Here is a 16,034-nt window from a genome sequence, read left to right on the forward strand (position 1 = left end):
AAGCTGCACAATAGCATATAGTATTGTGAAGGTACTACAAGAACCTAAAGTCCATAGGGTATCTTACAAAGATTGCCAGTAAGCCAGAATACTCCCTTAAGCTCAAATTTGGCCTAGAGAAAAACCTTCCACTGTCCCCTGCCCAGCACCAACACACAAAATAGAGTGAAAAAATTCCCAAAGCCCCGTGCCTCACTGACAGCAAGTACTGAACCGTGCCTTTTAGAAGGGAAACAAGGAAGGAGCTTGCCCCTGGTATTGAAGGTTTTATTCCAAATGATAACTGAGAAAGATTATCTGAAAAAAAAGTTCTGTAATGAAAGCTGTATTCCAGTTTGCAGCTTTTGCTAGTGTTGTAACACATAGGAGCCTGCAACTTAATGGTCATGACTGCAACTGGTCAACTTTTTCCCATTTCTCACCAGATATCCAGTTGATAATTCCTCATTCTAAGATGTTAGTCACCACATAAACTGTTTGACGTCTATGGGTAACCACTCCGAAAATGAATGCTTTTTCAGCTGCTCAATTTACCCTGTCAATGGTCTGAGTAGTTGCACCAGTTAGCTTAGACAAGGAAATAGTAAAAATCTCAACATACTGGAGGGATAAATATGTGTGCATGTGTGTATATATAGTATTTTTATGTATATATTCATACATGCACAGACACATACCTGAAAATACTTCACTGAAGCATAGTGAGTTTTGAAGACAACTTGGCACTACTGAAAGATTCATATAAATAAACCTGAAAACTAGTTGTCAAATAATACAAACCAAGGCAAAGAACACCGTATACTATATTAAATACTTTGAGCTTACTGAGTTGCTTGCTTGGACTTGCAGGAGAAACCTGAAAACTGAGATACATAGTTAGTATGGAACAGCACTTAGGAGTATGTACTTTGCCTCCTACTCCTGCATATTTTATCATTTATGTTAATTATGACTTTTAATAATGGGTAATCTTCAATGAGGTATGGGAAGACCTCTGAAAACGAGGTTAAATACAAGGAATAGACAGGGTACAGTCACAAATCAAGGGATGGAGTAAGGAAACAACCTTGGATCTGTGGGACAAACACTCAGTGGTGTAAGGGGGCTAAACATGGCAGTGAGTCAGAGAAAAGGCAGATTTTCTCCTAGGGGAAAGGGGGGGAAGATCAAGAACTCCGGTGCAGGGAGGCAATCTGGAAAGAAGAGCTTGTCTGACGTGAACAAGATAAAAGATTTAGGAGATCTGTGGGTGGCATTGTTGAAATTACTGAAAATTCAGATTTTGTAACCTCTAAGTCATCCTCTGAAGGCTTGTGTCCCTCACTGCTGAGTGTAGGTAGCACCTGAGACAACAGCTACATCAAAGTTTCAGTTAAGACCCCACAGAGAACCCCCCAAAAAATAGGTTTCCATCAAATCAACATACTAAACGTTCATGAATAAGGGGAAAATCCTCCTGGACAATGTTCATTAGTACAGTGCATCCTAGGGCTGACCACTACAGTCTTAAAAGAAAGAAAGAGAAAACTTCCATCACAAGTCATTACACAAAGACAAAACCTTGATGTTTTATAACCTTTTATTCTCTGCATATGAGATATATGTATATGTACTCAGTATATGCACTGTTCTCTCCTAGTTACAGACAAACAGATGGGAATGAACTGGAGAAGTAATGATGATCTTGTAAGCAAAAGGAAAAGCCGTTGGCTGTTTACACCCACCTACAGTTTGGTTAAAGAGCAGAACAACACTGGACCATATTAAAGGAGAGATTGCAACTGGCTCTATGTCGAAATAGAAGAAACTGCAAAGCAAACTCCTTGTCTGAACACGTACCAGTGTTTTGAGATTATCACAATGTGTGTCGACTATGGCACAGCCCCACTGCATTAGCTGATGAAGTTGCACTGCAAGAGAAGGAGGACAAAGAAAGAAATCAGAGCCCCTGCATCTCCTTTGCTCTTAGAAATGCTGCTTATAGCCTGACCCTGTGGGAGTTCTTGTTAGGTATCACCTCCTGCTTCTCCTGCTAAATGATGGGTGTGAACCAGAAATACTAGACAACTGCCCTTCTCACACTTTGGAATGACAATCTGAGATAACCCCATCTCGCTTTAAGGAACCTAATTTAGAGCTGAATTTTATTGAATACTTGTATCTGATTATTCTTCACCTGTTTAAAATTAGGTATATTACCATTTTTAGTTTATGTATCCAAGTGCTATTAGATAGACGACTCATTTGATGAATAATAGTATCAAATAGTTCACTTGAAATTTAGTTTTTCCTGACTTTCAATGCTCCTGTCATTTTCCATCAATATTGGAAAACCTTCTGTTGTGTGGAAATGCTATCTTTCTATATCCAGGAAATTAGGGGTTCAGAATGAGTGCCACAATGAACCATCTGTCACTGCTGTGATTCATCTTATTTAGTACAATCAAGAGCCCACTCCTGCAAGTTCCTAAGCAAAGGATTCCTGGGGGTTTTCCAGGGGAAGACAACACACCAATAAGGCTTCCCCGTGAAGAACACTGGACAACCACCATGTCCCTGCTTTGAACTGGCATCACCCCTCAGATGATTCCTGAGGTTTCTAAAATTAGTTACTGCTGACTTGTAGGAGTTAGGGCAACCTCTGAAATCAAGTCCTTTGAACTGGTACATTCCAAGGTACAGAAAACAGTATAGTTGTGCAACAATCTGGATTATCATATGAATACCATGCATTTGGAGGTAACCACTTTCTGTCAAACACCATCCTGCCAAAAGGAAGAACTTGCACTTCACTTCTTGAGGAATAGGCACAGAAAAAAAGAAATTGTACATTAACAGCCCTTGAAGCTCCTTCATACTCTCATTCACCACATGGAAATGTATTAATCCTGTTCTGACTAAAATAAAATGGCTGAAAAGAACTAGGGAATTGAAGTCAAATGCATAGATCCATAATTTTTCTTAAGAACATTAGGTAGCACTTGAGAACAGGCATCTCTATTATGATAAGGAATGCTACTAGTACACTTACTTGGCAAGAAAACACAGCAAAATAACATCAAAAAATTTCTATCTGGTCACAAAAGAAAAGGCTTTGTACAAAAGAAGAAATAATTCTGCTGAAGAAAGAGAAGAATTGAGATAGGGCTCAGTGAAAGTGACCACTTCAACACATTTGAATTTAAGTAATCTTTTAATTGTATATTCACTTCTGAGCTGTTGAAATGTTGAAAGCTGTTGAAGAAAAGCAAATATTAAATTCCAATGCTGGAATACTAACTATGAGTAAAATACAAGCCTGAGCAGCGTCCAGCATTTCATTTATGCAATATTTGCACTTCCATATATGCCTTCAACAAGCGTGGTAGGTAACATGTTAAGTAGGCCTGCTCTGCACAAGGGCAAACTTCAAAGAAAATGCTGAATTCTGTAATCCATATGAATATTGCTACCTAGAGGTCCGACTCACTCCCATTTGCAATTTGCACAACAGCACTTTACCACATAAGCGCTTTGAGTCAGCAATGAGAAATAACATCACAGCAAGACAGTGTCTGTTCTGCTTGCAGACTGTTTGTATGGAAAAAAATTATTTTTGCCTATATTTTAGTAAAGAACACAAATGTTCTGCAGAATAAATCAGCAAATCCTCAGTAAGAGATGATAGTCTGCATAGCACAAGCAGCTCGCTTTAGGTATTGCACTGATTCATTTCTTATGCCTTAGCATAGCATGGGATGAGTACAAACTGCTCTCAGGCAATGGGTATCTGACTTGGCACTTGGTGCCAGGTACCTATTTTTATGGGAAGAGAACTGTCACAAGATAGCTTTATTGTCATCAAGTTACTAACACTATTAGGGATGCATAAGTAGCACTAAACAACAAAATCACAAATAAACCCAATCTTGTATTTTTTGGAAAGAATGCTGCACAAAACACAGATTAAAGCTTCACATGTGGGCCTAAGCTCAAACATAAATGAGATAGTGTTAAGGTTGCTTTATGTTAGTTTCAATGAGATTAGTCATAAGCTTAAAGTGAAGGGGATACATCAATCTGCCAGTTCTCTGTGACCACCCAGTACTTTTTCACTCCAGAGAGTAATTCCTAGACAACGATTCCCTATGTTGGTGAAGCCCTGAGTCCAGTGAAGCCAAAGCAGTTTTGTCCTTGACTTTGGTGAGATCTTAGTTTCTTACATGTGCTCAAAATTTAGAGCACAAATAAAAAAGCATATACCGACTTTCACGGTAAAAGTATATTGGTGCCTCACATGGATTATGTTCATAAATTCTACCAACTTATCCTTTATATATGTATTTCACATGCATTTCAGTAGAATTTTCTCACCTCTAATCTATTAAAGGTTATTTTTTCTTACATTCTTAGGCTTTTCCCCTTTGAGGCAGAAAAAAATATCAAAAAGCTCTGTTTACGTGGTCCTTGAAATAGGATGATTGCTTACGACTGTATAAAAATAACAGCTAATATACACAAATCACACAATGCCTAAGACAAGTAAAAATCTGTGGTTTAAAGCAGAATATTATTTACAGGTAAATACTCCCTCAGAGCATTTACAATTCAAATATTGCCACAAATGCATAAAAAAACCATGAAGTCAATAATCTAGAAACTGTAGATAAAAATGTAGACTGGGTGTCTATGTAGTTAAATATCCAAGCTGAAAGAAGCAGAAAGTAAAGGATCAACTAGAAGCAGTGCTATTATTTTTAATAGTTAGAAAGAAACATTTCTAACAAAAGGGGGGAAAGTCCAAACCCAGGAACAGAAATGCTTATAAAAAAGGATTAATGAAAATAAGAAAGAGAAATCACTGAGGTCTAATTCTGCTACAGTGCATTTGTGTATTCAGGGATGAGGAAGATATTTCTGTATTCAGGCTAAGAAATAATATTGTATTTCTGCTTTGAGTGGAAAGGAGAACATGTGTAAGAAGTAAGACAAAATACAGACTGCCATCTAGAAAAGCATACTGCCTACTCCAAAAAGTTCATGCCTGCGGTGCAGCTCATTTAACATAATCATAGTAAAGCTATTTTTCCTACACAGCATTACCAACATTAGAAGGCTGAGAGCTGAAAGAACTGGAAATTATTCTAAAATTAGGCCCTGATCCAGCAAAGCACTTAAATTTGTGCATAACTCCAGGGACAACAGCAGCCTGATTCACCACAGAAGCCATATGCAGAGTTATGGACATGCTTCAAGCTTTGCTGGACGCATTTCAGTTGCATACTGAAAAACTTACACCTGCAAAGAAAATTACTATGCCATTTATTTCTTTATACAACCCTCTTACACAGGGACCCTTTGCCAAGAAAAAAGTAACAAACAGAAACCAAATCAACCTCTATTTGAAAATCGGTAGGGACACTTGTTAAAACCCAAAGCAGTGTGACTTGTGGTGGGAACAGGGTGATGCTGTCTTTCTGCTTTCTCCCAGCCAAGCACTAAATTTACACCGTGTCCATTTTTTTAAGTGGCCAGTCCCCAGTGAGGTCCTGCTGCTGTGCTGCCAAGGCTGCTGGCAGCAGGACCTGCTTTAAACAAATACCTGCCAGGAAGCCCTAAAGTCTCAGACTGCAGTCCCAGCTAGTGATTAATATGGCTCTTCATTTGGCCAGGAGGATCTGAGAAGAGTTAACCTGATTTCATCTAGAACAGCATTAGCTACCAGATACTTCTGTAGTTACTGCCAGCTTGGGTCACACGTCAACCACTGTTCCAGCATGGACACTATTCTAGTCCCATGAATGCTCCCAGGCCTACCTTCCTCACCTGCCTGTTCCCAGCATGTTAAGATAGGTCACAAATACAAATCAAAGTACAGTGATAGGATTTTGCTTTCAAAAAAATCATTAAGTGGAGCACGTTATTACTTTTGAACTCAACAAATAAGTACAATGAAAACACCAAGGTACACCATATAGGTAAAAATGTGATTTCGAGCACACAAGCATATAGCTCTTGGCACTAAGCATAATGTATAAAATTAAGACAAATGATTACAATTTAAGTGATTTTATGTTTTTTTTTTCTTTTGGTGTTATGTTTGACAGCAAAATTGTATTAGTCACATATGTTCTCATCATTTTAATGCTAATATGTGTTTAGTTTTCACTTGCTAACAATGAACAGGAATTCTAAAGTATTTGCATTTCACTGGTATGAAAACGTATATTAATATTATGGTCATAAATTAAAACCTACATGGCTATTTCACAGATGTTCCTTTTCTCTCTCTCTCTCCAACAGAGCCCCCCAGTTGTGCTAAATATAGTCAGTTGAGAAATTTTGGTTACTAAACCAATGCCAAATATATCCATTAATAAATAAAGTTTATGTTTAAAAGCACAACCGCAACTCAGATGAAGACAGCCGATCAGAAAAAAGCAACCGCTCTATGAAGCTTTGGTATTGTATCTTGTTAATGTACCTTTCAAGGGTTTGAGTTTCGGTAAATGATTTGTACTGTAAATAAAACTAAAATAAACATAAGGACACAGAACAATCTATAATGAAGTATAATTTTCATGCTTTACTGCCTTGATCTTGCAAACTTCAATTTACCAACACAGTTCTGCAAGTTTTTTAACTCCTCACCCATACAGACATTTCACAGAAGCAAATGAAATTGCTGCCAGGAGGGTGACTCAAGATGATCACAGTGTGCAAAACTTGCTTATATGTTAAGGTTTACAAAACCACATACATATCACCACATATGCACAACCCTATATATATACTGCATTGCACTTCTGCTGTTATTTTCATTATAGTTTCATAACTAATACAATTTGTTACTAAATCTCCAAACTTTGCATTTTAAGGAGATGTAGAATTTCTGTTTTGTAAAGAAGAATTAAAAAGGAGAAGTAGGCAGTTTTTCTTAACAGGTATCTTGATCTCCTTTATCATAATGGCCCAGTGCCAGCATCTAACATATCATACAACAGGACAAAGAGAAGTTAATTACTGTGTGTAAACCTAGTTCTTTTTATGACTCATTTGTTCTCAATGAGGTCTTCCTTATGCCAACTGCTAAAACAGTACAGTCATCACATTTTTTACAATTAATACAAATTCTGGAGCTCTGCTGTCGTCAAAAATGACAACACCCATCCAACGTTAAAACTTAAGTGCCTTTTTCCAGTTGTCGGAAGATACAGTTATATTACGTTTGATGCTTGAACCTGCAGTCTCTGTTCATAGAAGTGTTTTATCTGATTAATGATTTTGACACAGATGCCCTTGAGTGAAAACTGTCACAATGTAATTGCTTTCTTCAGGGTGACAGAGAGCAGGGATTCCCAAACATGGCCTGCACAACTTTTGCAAGCAGCTCAGAAAGGTACTTTATAAATCTTCACCATCCCAAGTCACACGGCAGATACATTTTGCTGCCTACTCCCCAGCACAAAGCCCCATTCCCTATCTGGCCCTCCCTGGACACAGTTTTGAAACTTCTGCCTTAGGCTTGCCCCAGCAATACAAGGAAGATATTCTGAACACCATAAACCCTTCACACAAAAGCTATACAGTGAAACAGATCAACACGTGAAGGACAGAAAGGAACCATTTGTGCTTTCACTATATCCAGTGGCAATGTCCCACATCTGCCCCCAAAAACAAACTCAAGGACCACAGCACCTACAGAAAACCTATATATCCTAGGATGGTTGGACCCTTTTTCACAAGAAACAGGTCTGTGATTTTCCAGCAGGGAGAGTTCCTGATTTCATTTTGCCATGGCACTATCTGCTATGGTCTCTTGGAGAAGGTATCACACGTGTATCACTGGTCAGGGATTCTCTGGCACTTCTGATAGAGGAGACATGGCATCCATTGCCAAATGTGTCCATTTTCTCTTTGTGACACTGAAGTTCTGTTTATCTCTCTTTTTTTATGCTTTCATGCTATTTCCACTGGTAATATTTAAGGGAAAATAGTTTGAAGACATGGAGGAGGAATCATGAAAGTGACTAGAAATAATTTGTTTCTCACAACTATTTATTTAGTATGAGATGACCAGCTTGCATACCTTTACACAACCCATTACCTTACTCCTGTCCTTATGTTATTATTAAGTGCTTCAAAGACTACAGTCTACATAATTTCCATATTGTGTTTCGTGTGGTACTGTTGAAAGATCACAAGGAAGGGAGCAAAGACAATGAATTTATGAGATCCCATATCTGTAAGATTTTATGCTATCACCGTACCATTGTAGGATTTGTAAGATTTTCTACTGCTTTGGACAGTCCAGACAGCAGTCTGTAAATCATCTACAGAGCAAACTTGTTATATTGTATATAAAGTAACTATATATGGATACAAAAAAATCATCAAAATAATGTACAAATAATTAAAGTAATTTTCCAGAGAGGGTCAGAACTTTGTAACTGTCCAGAAATAAAAGGAACTAAAAAATTCATACACAACAAACCTTTACTTAGAGCAAGAAGAAAACAAACAAACAAAAAATGGTAGTAGAGCTATCTTATGACTTAGAAAACACACTTTACTACCAGAGAATCCCTCTGTGATGCAGGGCAAGTCACTCATTGAGAACATTACAGATTGAGTTGCCCAAGTCACTGTTCCACATTTCAGAAGGCTATTTGCAACTCAGTTCATTTCACTTATTGGCATAGTGCACACTCCCCACAAGCTACTAAGGATGGTGATCTGATGAAAAGCTTTAAACCAGATCTATCACCAGGAAACCATACTGGGGAATGTCACCCTAATATACAGTGCTAATGCCACCTTTTAAGAAATGTTGCTGGACAAAAATTGAAAAATTCCCTTTGATTTTCATTTATAAAGATCTCAAACAAGGTTCATGAACATGGATGAAGATCTTATGGTCCTTCATGATGAAGGGAAACCATTCCTCTCATTTTCCAAACAGGAAAGATGGATACAAAGCAAAAAATCATCAGCTTTCAGTGCAGTCTGTGGTAAAACTAGAGCACTGAGAACATGGAATTTGGTTGAATATTGGAAGATGGCCAAAGGGCCTGACTCCCCTGACAAACTATATTTGAATCAGTGGGCCAAATTAAACCAAATGGGACAGAAGAACAGAGGCTTCAGAAACACTGCAGCCAAGGACAGGAAAAAAAACCCACAACTGTTTGTGCCTTTCAGGGCTAGAGTTTATTCCTTAAAAGACTCAGTCTTGATGTACAAGCTCACATGAAAACAGGATTCCTGATATCTGCTGATCACACAACTGTCTGATTTTTCTGTCACCACTGCACATTTTGGTAGGGAATTCCCAAAAATCTCTATGCTTTGAAAGGACATGATCTACAGCTGAACTTTTCAGATCCAGTTCTTCCCACATCATGAATAGCGATGGTGATGTCAAGCTCTGAGGATCACTGTATTTAGTGTGAGCACTCATCTTGCTGAGTGAGTATGATATCTCTGCTGGTCCTGACTTTCCGGATCTCATGTGCCCTGTTGAAAATAACCTTTCAGGACCATGATTTTGCTAGGATTCAAATATTGCTGCAAAGACAAAGTGTCCCAAATGGTCTTTCTATTGATGAGACCAAAGAGAACATGACTCAAATGTAAAATCAGTGCTATAAATACCTGTAATAATAAATATGGGCGTTGAAAATGAGAAAAAAATTATTTGTAGAATGAAAGAAAGCAAAAATACCCCTACACGATATGGAAACTGACTGAAAAGCGTTAACGCTTCTTCAAAATTTAGAAATGTAATTGGCCCACTAATCCGTAGTGAATGGGCACAGACAGCCTCTTCCACAGGGCAATTCAGACACCTTACAAGGAGTTTTCTTTAGAAGTCACTCAGCCTCACTAACTACATACAAATTATTCTTCACACAGCAGTCCATGAAAGAAAACTCATCTGCAAGTCATGGACATCATCTTGATCACCTGACAGTAGCAATAAGGAGGTTCACAAAGGCATCAAACCCAAGAGGCAAGCAGACAGACCCCAACTGCATGTCAGCCCTTGTATGGATAACGCAACTCTTTTTCCACCCTAATTGCTGAGAGACATCATCCCTCACTGAATAACTAATTCCTTAATTCCAATCCTACATTAACGCAAAGAGTCTTTAATACAGGCAGGGCTCAGTGTTAAGCCTTGTCTTTACCTGCTGCTTTCAGATCTAGCACTGGCACGACTGGCACACACTTGTGAGGCAACACCTTCTTCACTGAGGGCGATACCCCCTGGACCCAGCTCACCTGCACTCACAGGGGAACATCTGACTAAGGGATGATTAATACCCTTAAAAAGTTATAAGCTTCCTTTTGAATGTAACAGGGGCTTAAGGCAAACACTTGAGGGCAGTGACAGTATCAGAGTAATCACCTGTATTAATGCATGTTAATGAGTATATTTCACAACCCTAAACTGCAGGAGATAACACTTCATCCGGAACTACTGACTAAATAAGGTATAAGGTGGTAGGAAATTAATTTCAATTCATTACCTCGAGGGGAGGAGACAAATGTTCAGTATGCAAAGTGAATCCATGCCTTTCTGGCTTTGGTCTCTTCCCTTGGCAGCATTTTTACTCCTTTCATATACCTTGTTATGAAGTAGCTTTGGTTCAGACTAATTCCAACTCAGCTTTCCTAGGAAATTCAGTGCATTTCTATTTGTTGCATATCTCAGTTGGTTGTCATGCCTCTATTTTTGGCTCCAGTTTGAATTCCATAACCATCAAATAAGAAAAGGTGTCAAAATTGTCAGAAACAGGGCTATACAAATTATCCCACAGTAAAAAGGGCAAGTAAATTGGATGACTCTTTCATGATGCTGTCATTCTTTTGGTTTGCGCTAAGGGTGACAGCATGCCATGGTCATAAAGACTGTGACTGAGAAAGCAAAGTCAAATTTCTCTGCTATTTCCCTATTGTTGGATATTCCATTTAGAACCTTGATTTTGGCAGAAAAATATATGACATCTCAAGTTTTGCTTAACGACTTTCTCATCTACTCTGAAGCAGTTAAAATATCATAATTTCACCATAAATTGCTATGCTTGAAGTTATTTTCTTCTCAGGTGACTACATGTTTTCCATCTGGCAGCACCAAGAATAAATCCATTCTTTTACATTTGCTTGCAAGGTTAGAGGTATAGCTTTCTTTGTAAAGTTGTAAACAATAAGGATATAAGTAATAAAGCAGCAGAAATATTTACAGCCAGAAGTCTCATTGTGTCTCTTACATGAGATGACAGTTTTAAATTTTTATATACAGCTATATTGAATAATATATTAATATTAATTTATAAAATTAGTTCAGAGCAATGAACAACCCAGCCTCCTCTTAGACAGGAAAAGCTGTCGAAAATATACTTAAAAGCTGAAGTTTTGAGCATCTACAAAAACAAACCAACAAACAAACAACAAACCAGTTCAAAATAGGAGGGCTTGGAATGTTATCTTCTTCACTTCTGGTACCATATTTCCCTGTTTCTTCCCTCTTGCCTCCTCGACAGGTTCAACAACCTCATCCCAGCCATGTCATTCAATTCCCTTCCTTCATCTATTTCTGGTATGGTGGTGGTGCCCACACATATACCACCACATTATCTTCTGGGCTTGGGAACACTGGATTCAAAGCCACATGCAATAATCAGTGATTTTTAGATAAATCTTCAGTCTGCCTCTTACTGAAGAGATTCTTGGTAGCACAAATTGAATATCATACTGTTGAAGCCACTGCCTGCAATTTCTCCCCTGGCAAAGGCCAAAATGGTAGCAAAATATATGTTAAGAAAATTTGTTCCTGTTGTGTTGGTTTTGGGAAGACAGACCAACTTTTGCTCATATTACTCTGCATTGGGAATATGCAAAATAGCATGTGACCGTATGAGGCACACCAGCAGATCTCAGAGTCCTGGAAAGAGCTGAAGTGTAGAAAAGTCTTTTCTTAAACAAAAAATGCTTCAGCTTTAAGGAGAGTAGAGCTACTTCTTTGAGATACTGTAACCCATAAAAAGTTACTTCTTAACAGAAAATAAATACTAAAAAATGGCTTCTTCTCCTTTCCTAGTTAGCATATTAACTTTAAAGACCACAGCTTTTGTTAATCTATTTCCAAAAATACTCCATTTTTAGCCTGCAAAATGAGAAACTTTATACAGGAGTTATAAATACAGGAAGTTACAGAAAACATTCACAGAATGAAAAAGAGCTTTTGTAATCACTGTAGTAAGTCTGTAAAGTGTTCAAAGGCTGTGGAGGTGGATTTACTATAAGAACTGTTATAAACTACATATTTTGTAAGCTGAAGTTTCTCTCTGACAAAAACATATGCAACAGCTTCATTTAAGACTGGTTTTGTAAAGAAATAAATTTGCCTTTAGGGTTTCTCCTACCACATGAAAAACACTTCAGTCACATGTGGCAAAGTGCTGATCTAGTATAAAGTCATTTTGGTGGTTCAAATTAGTTCAGAAAACTTTGAAGTTTTATTTTTGTATGAAAGATTTCACCCAAAATCAAGTATAGTCAATCTGCACAATTCTAATTTTATACGCAGTCAAGAATCATCAAAGATGCATAAAGCTGATATACTCACTGTATTGAGTAGCAGTCCCACAGAAAAGCAGTTGTGTGCCCAAGAATATTGGGATCAACTCTAGAATGATTATAGGAGTATATCCAAACACCTTGGAACAGGGAGAAAGGCTCATGAGTACTTCCAAAGGCATTTGGCTGTTCTGTGTCTGATTGTGTTTCAACTGGACCTAATGACACATTGACATGAAAACATCTCTGCCTCTTTAGACAGTAGGTTCAGAATTTGTCATTCTTAATATCACATTTGGATGTAGGTGTAAAAAACCACAACAGTGAGGTGTACCTGGCAAACCCAGGATATGAGTCATTCTAGCCGATATTTGCAATATTTTCTTCCTACGTAGTAATTACATGAAAAAGAGGAAAAAAAGAAAGGGTAGCAGAAAACAGTGGAAATATATTCCCTTAAGGCTGGGTTTTCCCTTTGTCCATAATCACTTGGGCTAATCTCGCTCATCAGTCAATTAGAAGAATCACAAAAAGGATTAGGGAGAAGGAGCACAGTAAATCAATCACCAGTGAGAGGACAATTTGTTGACTAAGAATTACGTGTCTCTGAAGACCATGGCTCAAAAGTTCTCCCTGTGGATGGCAGGACTCATTCTTCTCAATTTCAGACCTACATGGACTGATCTATATGTGGTTCGTATTTGTCTGGCCAACCAAAATGTGAGCACAAAAGAGAAACAAAGCAGAGGAGTACGTCTTTTGCATGTTTTAGGAGCTACCAGCATTAATGCCATCACTTTGAAAGACACTCAGATGCCAGGCACTAGAAGGTAAGGGCAACGTTTCAGTGGAGTTTTTTATTTTTATTTTTCTCAGCTGGAGTTCTGATGGGCATTCTGCGCAGCTCTAAAAAGACACTCAGATGCCAGACACTAGAAGGTAAGGGCAACGTTTCAGTGGGGTTTTTTATTTTTATTTTTCTCAACTGGAGTTCTGATGGGCATTCTGTGCAGCTCTAAAATATTGATATTGCATGTATTTGCATGTGGGCATCACTGTTGTCTTTATGTGAGTATGTCTGGAGATAAAAAGATTCTGGACAGTACTAGTAAACATTCAGAGATTACAGCCATGTTAGGAAGAATGGATTTTTATTTCAGCAAAATTTAATATATATCATGCTATCGCTTTCAAAACTTCTATGACATGGGAAAACACACTGTAAATTAATTTCTAATTATCCATTCATTTAGCCACACTTCCAAGCCTTTTGTGGTGGATTTTTCTAAAACACAGTGCTATAGGCCAGTCCACTCTCACTTCATCCTCATGTAACACACTAGGTTACTGGCCAATGAGTCCTTATGAAGTTTGAACAGGCCAACTGAACAGCAGAGATTAAAAAAACTTACAACAGGTTAGTATGAAAATTGGTATCACTTGACAGTGAATACTCTTCGTCCTCTATTTTTTTAAAGGATGATAGCAACTTCCTCCCCTTGCCCATTCATGCCAACTACAGGATGTAAGATCTATCTCCTTTACCTCTTAAACCAGGTTTACAACCAGAGGCCAGGATGCCATCCAGAAAACATCAGATTTGTAAACACATTTAGAATGATTAATTTTTTTTCCCCACCCATCATTTCACCCCCTCCCTTTGGTTTAATATGCATACTAGAAATATTTCCTTTTTAGGTAGGATATTAGCTTTTGTAATATGGTCCAATGATACAGTTAGCTTGCAATCTCACTTCTAATGCAAGGTTTCCCACATTTAGAAAAATTTCTTCAGGAATATCGCATGGTTTGCGTATAATGTGAATCTGGCTACAAATTAAAATAGGTGCTTTTAAAACACTGTTTACTGCTGTTGGTCACGTAGTTTAAATGCTGCTGAATTTAACAATACAGATGACTCACTTTGCTAATAAATGACTGTGTGTGTTGTGATGCATACTTCATGCTTGTTCAGCCCCAGCTGAACCTTCGTATCTCTGATGTGGACTTCATATATGCACCAGCAAGGACTTTTACAATTTTACTGCTGGCTTTGGAAATTATTCTGGCATTTATCTTTGAAGTAACGCCAACTCGCACATTTAAACCTACTATGGATCCTTTCCCTTTTCTAAAAAGAATGAAGTGCTTTACATAAAGCATGAGCGTTGTTCCCTGTCAGCTGGAGTATTCACATGTAGGAAGTTACTGCTTGCAGAAATCTTTCAACGGTCAAAGGCTGCTTAATGAAAGGGGGAAACACACCTTGTTTTTAAATGAAACTTCAAAATAAACTAACATTAATAGTACAGTAGAAACTAGCTGCAACACCTGAAGAATGAAAAATTTACCTGGAAAAAGCCACTCTTTTTTCTGCACTGAGCAGCACATGTAGTACAAGTTTTCTATCCAGCAGTTGATGCCTTTTCTGGAGAAAAATAATGTGAAAAGGAAAACTGCACAACTGTTCATGTATTGCATTTTTAGAAATTTTTACTTTTATGTTTGCAACAGACTCTTGAATACACATAAAGGAAGTATTGCAGTATGCTACGTGTTCTGAAAAGCATAATTTCATACCAGTCTTTAGAAAAGCTATTAACACTCTAAATATTTGAAAGATTGCATTTTTTCTACAAAAATATCACAAAAATAATAATACAAAAGAATGCAAACATTTGAAAGAGTTGCAAAGCTATTTTAAAACTTCAGTAAGAAAAATAGGAAAATGTCTTTCTCTGTTAATGCAGTGCTTTTACTTGACCTAAATTACACCCTGATTTATCAGTTTAGCAAATGGTATTTTTCAAAACACTCCACGCAACTTCAAAAATATTCTTATTCAGCTTATAGATGCAAGTAACTTAATTACAGTAATTAAGATTACTAATAATTAGGTACTACTGTAGACCTCTGCTTCACCTTTGAATTTCAGGACACTACCATTTTTCTCTATTAAGCCTGAGTTTGTATAGTTGCTCATACAGTGTCTGCACCACAGATCTAAGTGTAATGCAAGCTTTTCTTTGCTTTTGGTAATGGATGCACAAATGTGCCACCTTCTCCTGTCAGGCTTTACCAGTGAAATGGCAGACAGGTTGGGTCACTGTCATGCTCCAGATAGCAATAATCAGGAAACCAGTAAAGACATAATAAAAGATCTGTTTAGAGACTTTATACAGCTTATAGTCACCTCCAGTCTTAAGGGGACTTTTCTTATGACAGTCATGTGCATTTTAACAGCACGTCAATGAAGTAAGTCTTAAGTTAGTTGGAACAGTGACACCTCGATACTCTTCATGTCTTTAGAAAACACCCTGCAATTACAATCAATTTTATGGAAAATGTAGAAATCACAGCAGATATCTGCAATGGAAAGCCACAATAAGTAGCTGTTCAAAGCAGGCTTAAAACTGGAACTGAGCAATATATGTTCACTACAGCATTCAGATTTAAAAAATAGATAAATAGGC

This window comes from Falco biarmicus, chromosome Z, assembly GCF_023638135.1.
Source record: "Falco biarmicus isolate bFalBia1 chromosome Z, bFalBia1.pri, whole genome shotgun sequence".
NCBI classification, from domain to species: domain Eukaryota; kingdom Metazoa; phylum Chordata; class Aves; order Falconiformes; family Falconidae; genus Falco; species Falco biarmicus.